A 9484-nucleotide genomic window follows, 5' to 3' on the forward strand; every position below is an offset into this window, starting at 1 on the left:
CAAGCCCTCATCCCTCCGTCGTGGGTCCTTTTCTCAAGCGGCTCCCTTTGTCTCTACATTTTTTCTTCTTCTAAATGTCATCATCCTCGTGACCTCCTTTATCCATGTTCCTCTGCTCCTTCAAATCGCAACTTCTCTCCATGTGTCCCTTATTCTCTCTGCTCTCGGCACTAACTGCTAATATTTCCCTTCGTGGCCCCTTCATCTCCATTTCCTTTGCGTGCCCCTCCTTCCTCCTTGCTCCTTGTTCGTTGCTCAACCCTGCTTCCTCGCTTTTCCTAACCCACGTGAACCCCTCGCCTCTCAACTTGGAGTGCCTCGCTCCTCAGTCCCGCACTCTTCCCTTTTTTCACTCGACCTACATACCAACCTCACCCTTGCCTTTTTTCTTTTTTTTTTCGACTTAGCTTCATCACAAAGCCTTTTCACATGTGATTTAAATTTTTTATGTGCCCATGGCCCGTTTCTTCTACTTTGAAATCATTTGGTTCTTTGGCCCCTTTGAAAAAAATATTTTCTAAACCTTATCACATTAAATTTAATAAAAGAGTGATATAAATTATTTAAAAAAAAAATTGTGATAAAGGTTTCAGGACTTTAAATCTTGAAATACTATTTGTGGTGTAAAAATTTAAAAAAAAATCTATAGTCAAGGCAAATATAATATTTTTTTTTTAATTTTTCTAAATTTGACTATAGGAAAGGAAATACTTATGTAGATTATCTTCCGGATACATCGCATTAGGTTTCTTTTTAATCGACGTTTCGAACCAGCAACGGTGGTTCATGATTATTGAAAGACTGGTCTCATTTTTCCAAATATATAGAGATGTCTGAAATGCTTGGCCGACAAATATTAGGATTCATTAATTTTAATTTTAATTGTTTTATTAAATTTTGTTAATTTAATTGTATTTTTGTGAACTTTAGGGTTTAAAACTGTGATAGAATTAATTTAATTATTCTATTATGTTTATTTAATTGTATTTCTATGATATTTAGGGATTTTAAAATTATTATAGAATTATTATTTTCATTAGGGTTATGGTTATATTAATTGTATTTGTATTAATCTTTTCGTATTTTAATTATATTTATTTTGATTAATTTTATAATTATTTTAATTTCAATTAATTAATTATTTTAATTATCTTAATTATATATATTTTAATTAATTATTAATTTTAATTGTTATAATTACATTTATTTTAATTTATTTATTAACTATTTATTAATTATATTTGTTCTAATTATTTATGTTTTATTGTAATAGTTTTTATGTTTATTCTAGGTTATGGTTATATTAATTATTTTTGTTAGGGTTATGGTTATGTTAATAATATTTGTATTAATTATTTCGTATTTTAATTATATTTATTTTGATTAATTTTATAATTATTTTAATTATTTATTTATTTTAACTATTTTAATTTTAATTATTTTAATTATATTTATTTTAATTAATTATTGATTTTAATTGTTTATATTTAATTATAGGAGGATTATAGTTAGGTAGGGGTAGATTTGGATAGGATTGGAATCCAGTTTTCGCTTATGGTCCATCCGTCGTCTCTATTGAGGTTATTAGGGTGTTTGCAAATTTCTATGGCTTCTTTGAATTTCCTTATGAAGTAGTGATCACTTCTAGTTAAGATACGAGTATCTTCTATACAGATTTGGTTCTTAGTTTTATCAAAATGTTCAGCTAGAGTTGAGGATTTGGAAAGATTGTGTTTAATGTCAGCTGCATGTTCCTGGATTCTTTTGTTGAAGGATCTCCTAGTCTCACCTACATAGGGTTTGTCGCATTAGCAAGGAATTAAGTAGACTCCTTTATGGCATTTAGGATCAATTTTGTCTTTGACTGGATTAAGGCAGTTACAGATAGTGTTTAAGGGTTTGAAAGTGGTTAGGATTCCATTATTTTTCAGGATGCAGGAGATTTTGTCTGTAGTCCCTAGTATGTAAGGGAGGTTGACTTTTCCTATTATATTATCAAAGTTTTTATTTTTGTTAGGGTGAGTGTTTGCCTTATTTATGGCTTTGATGACTTGGTGTTCTATTTCTTTTTCCAGGTGTTCCTTGTCAGAGATTCTAAGGGCTCTGGTTGCTAATGTGTTGAGGACTCCTAGTTTGTGGGTAGGGTGATGATCTGAGGAGGCATGTAAATATTGTTCGGTGTGTCTTTTTTCTATATACCTGGTGGGATATAGAGCCATCATCATTCCTAGTGATGAAGATATCAATGAAGGGGAGGCTTTTGTTGACCTCAACTTCCATAGTGAATTTTATGGAAGGGGATAAACTATTTAGGTGTTGTTTGAATGTTTCCAAGGTTTCTATTCCATGAGGCTATATGATGAATGTGTCATCCACATATCTTTTTCCACAATCTAAGTTTTAGGGGTACGGTCATAAGGGCTTTATTTTCAAAGTCCTTCATAAATAAATTGGCAATAATAGGGGACAGAGGTGACCCCATGGCAACTCCACATGTCTGTTCATAAATATCTTCTATGAAGCTAAAAAAGGTTGATCTTATGCAAATTTCTATGAGCTTTGATGTGTCTGGATCTGTGAGTTTGCAGATGACCTCCATGGCATCATAAATGGGAATATTAGTATATAGTGAGGTGACATCAAAACTAACCAAAATGTCATTTTGATCAAGTTTGATGTTCTTGATTTCTTCAATGAATTGGGGTTGAGTCTTTGACAAAAGATTCTGTGTTTCCCACTAGGTCAAGAACATCAAACTTGATAATCGGGTGACGCGATAACCGTCGAATCGAAGAATGAGATCGACGACAAAGATTTAACGCGCTAAGGAGAGCATCGATGTATGTGCAAAGGTTTGTGGAATGGCGGAAAGGTAAAGTTTTAAGTGTGGTTATGAAATATTTCTATTATATGGGAATTATAATAGAAATAAGCGGGATTAATGTATTATGGGTTAAGTTTGGGTTTTAACCAAATTCTGAAGACCATGGTATGGTTGACCTGTGCGGTTAATAAAATCAATCGAAGGGTTGAGGTATGAGGATTAAGAGAGAACCGAATATATTTCCGCTTAAAGACTTAAACTTTGATAAAGTGGGTTTTCACCATTGATATTAGTGTTTATCTTGGGAGACACATAGTGTGACATGCAATATTAATTTGCATACTGTGGGTATATGTGGCTTAGGCTGCATCATTGGGGTATATGCAGCTTAGGCTGGTGTCATTTGGTATCGGAGCAGAACAAGGAAATTTTGTGTGTAAGAATTCTTTGAGAAAACTTAAAACATAGTTATGTTTTGAAGGTATGTATGCAGGCAAGAGGAGATCAAATTTTAAAACTGACAAACAGTAGGCACACAGAGATAAAGTGTAGCAGAATTTGCAGATGTAAAGGAAACAGAGAACAATCCATTCAAAGTGTAGGTGAATGGTAGAACAAGATCATGCAGAGGTCTTGAAGGTAGCGGCATAAGAAGGTGAGAAGATTGCAGCAACCTAGAGAAAGGAGTGCTCAATTGGTTCCAAAGGAGAGAACCAGAGAGATGCCAAAAGATTGAGCTCAGAGGAGAGAAGCTTAGTGAGGCATGTGTAGCAAGAAGGAGACTTGTTACTGCAGAGGTTTTGTTGCAGCTCACGGAAAGATCATAAAGGCAATTCCACAGAGGATGTGGGTAGAATTGCTAAGGGATGAAGAAAGTTGGTAAGAGTTTCTGAATGAAAGCAGAATGTAGCAGAACCTTGAAGAATTTCAATAGAGGTTGGATAAAGAGGAAAATTGTGTTCTTAAAAGGTGCAGATGAGTTGAAGCCTAAAAGGAGCAGAGAGAAGTGCTCAAAGAGGTTCGAGAGAATAGAGAACCAAGTGCTTGCCAAAATACCAAGTACAAAGGAAAGCTTGGTGAGGTAAGTGGCAGTAGGGAGGACTTGCTGTTGCAGAGGCTTTAATGCAACTCATAGTAAATGAGTGAGGAACTCATGAAGATAGAGAATAAAATGACTATTGATAGTCATAATAGAGGTAATAGAGGTTTTGAGGAAGATCAAAGTAGAAGAAAAGTGAAGAAGGAGGATGCCAAGGCAAAAGGCAAGAGAATGAGTCAAGAGGAGCACGACAAGGAGATTGTAGAGTTAAAAGAACAACTCAATGTATTAAGGATGATACTAGAGGAAAACCAAAGACAAGGTTGGGTCTTGAGGAAAAAGGCAGTGAAGTGGTCTAAGTTATGGAGAAGGCTACAACAGAGACAAGGGAAGTGGCTGGTGGAAAAAATCAGAGAAGCTGAGTTGGAAATGGAAGTTTCCATTTGTGAAACAGAACAAGGTGAAGTTCTAGTTAAAGATGAAGATAGGAGATATGTGAAAGATCTTATGAATTATTGTGAAAATTCAAGACAACAAGAAGATATGATAACTAAAGCATCAAGCGAGACCACAAAGTCTTATGTTTTTAAAACTGATAGTTTGTGTATGATTGCAGGAAAAAAGCAACTTTGTGAAGATGTCTTCAGAATAGATGAAGATCTTGAAGTGATAGGTGACAAAGAAAATTTCTCAGAAGAGGAAGAATTTGACTGGTTACAGCAGAAAGAGTCGATGGATGAGTTACTCAATGAGAGAAGATAGTCATTTAAAGTTGTCATAGAGATGGAAAATCAAGATCTTATTCTGCTGAAGAATGAAGGAATATTGTCTCAGAGAGGTAATCTAATGAATTTGATTAATGCTATTAATGAAGAACAAATGCAGGAGAATATTAATGCAGATGATGGGGCAAGGATAGCTCTTGAAGAAGGGTTATAAAGACAGAGCAAGGGAAAATGTATTGAAGAAGAAGGACATCCACTGAAAGATGATAAAAAATAAGAAGTCTATACTAAAGATTTAGCAAAGGGAGAAAGGACATCTGATAATTGGTCACTAACAAAGGAAGGTTTTGCAGAGGATGAGCAATATTTTGAATCTGTCAAAAGTATGGAAGAGTATCTTTCAGAAGATGAATACTCTGAAGTAAAGAAGGATGGAGAATGTCTTTTAAATGGGAAAAACAGTGAATTATTACAGAAGAAAGAATTTAGTAATACATTGATGTTTGAAGCTATTACAATCCAGGAACAATTTCTTGTGAAAGGAGGAGATGAGAATCAGTCTGAAGAGTTGATATGTGAAGCAACAGTTGAGATTGTTGCATCTTGTAATTCTCAAACTAATAAATTGAGTATAAATGGAGGAATCATAAGTGACGATGAAGTACTTATGAAGTGTCAAAGAGAAATTGAATTGTTGGAATATTTGCTGGAAAACTAAAAGTATGACAGTGTGATTGTAGAGAAAGGAGTTCACTACAGTGGGCGAGAGCAAAGAGACATCATTAAAGCAGATGGTGTGGAAGAGAGACTTGCTAACAGTTTCGAGAGTCCTTTAGAAAATTCTTTGAAGAATCAGCATACTGATGCGATGATAAAAGAGGAAAACTTAGAGCAGCATACTGAGATGTCGCCAGAAAAGGAAGAAGAGGTAAAAGGGCCTTATATTTTTAATTCTGATAATTTTTTTTATGAATATAGGATTTGATGAAAATGAGACAAACATGTTTCAAGTTGAAGAGTCAGTTTTAGAATTGAAGAAGACTGGAAGTTGTCAGGTCGGACATACTGATGAGGAAGATGAAAAGCATGAAGATACCATGCTTGAAGAAGTTAAACTGATTGTCATAATCAATCAAGAAAGTGAAGGACAATTACTGAGGGTTGTCAAAGAAGAGGAAAGAGAATATGCTGGAATCAATGAACATCATAGTGATGTGTTTGAGAGGAATCAAGTACAAAGGGAATTAAAGGACAATTTACTTTTCGAAAGTAAATTTATAGATATTGAAGAGAGGTTGTTTAGACAGCAACAAGAAGGTAAGGATGAAAGGGTGGTAGTATGGATCCAACAACTTCAAGGAGAAGACAACAAACAGTAGTTTAAAGATGAGTGGACAGAGTACAACAACAAATGACAAAGTAATTATCAGTCAGAAGATAAATTGGACATAGAGATTGAAAGAATAATAAGATTGATGATGAAGGTGCCTCAGAAGAAAACAACAATAAGAAGGCCAAGGAGTAGCAGAAAGAGAAATATAGTCACAAACTGTGAAAGCATAACTAGTGGGGCAAAGCAACATAAAGTGTGGAAACCTGGAAAACAACGACAAACAATAGCAGCAACCAAAAAAAAATTGCAAAACAAAGTATGGGATCCAGGAAGACAAAGGTCGGAAGCACATGATCAGGAGATCATGATTATTTTAACCTTGGGAATCTAATGCAGGAGCATACAGTTCAGCAATTTCATTATGTTCTAGCTAACTTAGGGGGTCTTGTGTTTTCAAGGAAATTGGATTCCTATGTATGTAATTATTAATGTTTTGAGTGATTGGAATAGGAATTAATTAGATATTGTGCGGATATTTGTAAATGCTCTCGAATGTAGGAGAACATGAGTGATTATTGGAGATTGGGAGAGTTGGAAATCAATTGTAAGTCTTAGACTAGGAATTGGTGTCATGATTCGTGGAATTAGAAAGGATTCTTAGGTATTACTAGAGTTAAAAGTGGACTTTGAGGATATTCAAGATTTAGTTCAGCATATTAAGGATATGAACCAGAATTGGTTACATAGAACCTTTTGTATAAATGTAAACCAAAAAAGGTGGAGAATTAGTCAGTCAGGAGTCAAAAATACAGCCCTGCCTCCGCAACATCTTCTTCTTTAAGAGTCGCGCCCTTTAAGTTGGCAGCAGTGTTGAGGAAGGCATCAACAGCGGCCTTATCCTCTGTTGAAATAGCGGAAGCATCACCTAGTTTGAAGAACCGGACCGTAAGAGCCATGGCCACGGCATCAGGAGAAACAGCGTTGACTCTGATCCCGTATTTCCCAAGCTCAGTTGCTCCGTTCTTAGTCAGCCCTATCACTGCATGCTTGGAAGTTGTGTATGCGTGTGTTGCCATTCCTGCTACAACACCCCCAATGCTGGCCATGGAGATTATGAACCCTTCTTCCTCGGAATCATCACTCGGGCCGTATGCTTAATACCCACCATCACCCCCCTGACGTTGACACTCATAACTCGGTCGAATTGCTCCATCTCGTACTCTGCCACTCCCCTTGAAACATTTACCATATCAACGATTCCTGCGTTGTTAAACATGATATCTAGCTGCCAAAATAAATTAAACCGAACCAGAAATTCCTGTAGGAGCAGTTTAATCATTTGTTATCTGTTAAAATTCTAAAAAGTCCCTACCAAATTTCCAACCAATTAACCAAAGCAAAAATATCTAACAATTAAATCTTAACTAAAACAAAAATATATTACTGTCACTCAGATGCATGCAGCAAGGTCAGATTTCCCACAGAGGCAGCAGTTGCATTAACCTCTTCGTCAGACATGACTGGGGAGCGAGATTGCGTAATTGTGAAATTAAACAATTAGATAACACAGGAAGAATCAAATGCAAAATATAGAGAAGCGTCGGAATCAGTAGTGTGCCTAGTAAGACAGAATATATGATAGAATGACAAAAATAAATTTATATTTAAAGTAGATTTTAAAAATATTTTGGAAATTTATATTTTGCAGTTCCATGTAGTGTTGTGTGAGAGATTTGGGGTTTCGTTTTCGGTTGTCATTGGCTCATTTGGTTGTTTGGTTGTCATGTAGGCCTACGGGCAGGAAAGGAAAGACCACTGATATTGAAGATTAGGCGGCCGAGAAGAAATCCCTGTGTAAATGTTGTTTATTAATATAGATAACTCGATTATGAGTTTGTGTGATGTGTATTTGAATTATAAGTTGTGTGTGAACTTGAGTAATTCTGCATAACGTAGGTTGCAGGTGTGCAGAATCAGAGAAGAAGTGCAGAGATGAGTGTTGTGGTTTTACACACAGACATTATTGGAGAAAGCCTTTAATGTTATAATGAAAGTGAAGGAAGCATAAAGGCGCGAGCGGAGATCGATATGAGAATGAGTGAAGATCGTGAGGCGAAGACAAATACACAGGAAGAAAGCCGAATGGGCAATTACACATTAAGAACCAAAAGAACGTAACAGTGTTCAGGAACCGTTGGATCCATCAGATCAATGAACAAGAGCGAGGGAGATAGACGGCTAAGCTTAAGTCGCGCAAAATGACGTCAAGAGGATGAATGGCGGAGATTAAGCAATAACCCTTTATTAAGCCGAGTTTCTTTAAGTTTCGTATTGAGCACGTGGGTGGTATTCGGAAAGGGTAAGCAGTTGCTCACGCGCTCTAAAGGTGGTAAGCGGTTTTTCTAAAATTCACACGATTAAACTTAGACGCCGACATGTAGCACACGATGGAGAGAGAAAACCATTTTTCTCGCGTGCTCTCGACCTAATATCGGTCGTGCACGATTCCACATGAGATTGTGCGATAGCCGTTAGATCATGTGGAATTGATCACAAGTGTAGATCAGCCAAGTTGGTTGGCAATCGGGTGATGCAACAGCCGTTGGATTGGGCGGGGTAGATCAACGATAAAGATCGTCTGGGTTAGTTAATGATCGGGTGACGCGATAACCGTTGGATCAAGGAACGAGATCGAAATCGGAGATTTAACGCACTAAGGAGAGCATCGATGTGTGTGAAAAGGTTTGTGGAATGGCAGAAAGGTAAAGTTTTAAGCGTGGTTATGAAATATTTCTATTGTATAGGAATTATAATAGAAATAAGCGGGATTAATGTATTATGGGTTAAGTTTGGGTTTTAACCAAAGTCTAAAGACCATGGTATGGTTGACCTGCGTGTTAATAAAATCAATCGAAGGGTTGAGTTATAAGGATTAAGAGAGAACCGAATATATTTCCGCTTAAAGACTTAAACTTTGATAAAGTGAGTTTTCACCATTGATATTGGTGTTTATCTTGGGACACACATAGTGTGACATGCAATCTTAATTTGCATAATGTGGGTATATGCGGCTTAGGCTGCATCATTGGGGTATATGCAGCTTAGGCTGGTGTCAAGATCATTCATTGTTTAAAAGGAAGATTAATTGTAAGTGTGGATTTATTTACTTGAATTATTGGATATTTCTTGCATATTTAGTTTTGGGAAATTTTCAAATGATTGTAATCAACATTTTATTAAGTACTCTTTCATGGAATTGTGGTAAATTGTGTATCTTTCATTTCCTAAATAGAGTATTTTGAGCATCTACATAATTGGGATTTTTCATTAAAGTACTTAGTGTTTAGCTTAGAGTAAATCGTAATCTAAGTACTTAAATCTTTAACATCTTGTTTCATCTTACATTTCATATAGGTTAGTCAATCATCCATCTAAAGCAACATTTGTCATCTTGTTACTTGGTGAATCATTTATCTTGCAAGTCTTTTATTTCTGAGCATTGTATTTAAAGGCACTGACATTTGTCATCTTGTTACTTGGTGAATCATTTATCTTGCAAGTCT

The 9484-nt window shown here is 35.8% G+C and overlaps 1 pseudogene; it reads right to left on the reverse strand.

Annotated features, from left to right (window-relative positions):
* Positions 1 to 6721: 6721 nt before the first annotated feature.
* Positions 6722 to 7027, reverse strand: LOC149214415 (short-chain dehydrogenase reductase 2a pseudogene; annotated as a pseudogene).
* Between the last annotated feature and the right edge of the window lie 2457 nt (positions 7028 to 9484).

The sequence above is a fragment of the Pinus tabuliformis genome, chromosome 1_1 (genome assembly GCF_031772625.1).
Source record: "Pinus tabuliformis cultivar Carrire ecotype Pingquan chromosome 1_1, CPIR1, whole genome shotgun sequence".
Taxonomy (NCBI): domain Eukaryota; kingdom Viridiplantae; phylum Streptophyta; class Pinopsida; order Pinales; family Pinaceae; genus Pinus; species Pinus tabuliformis.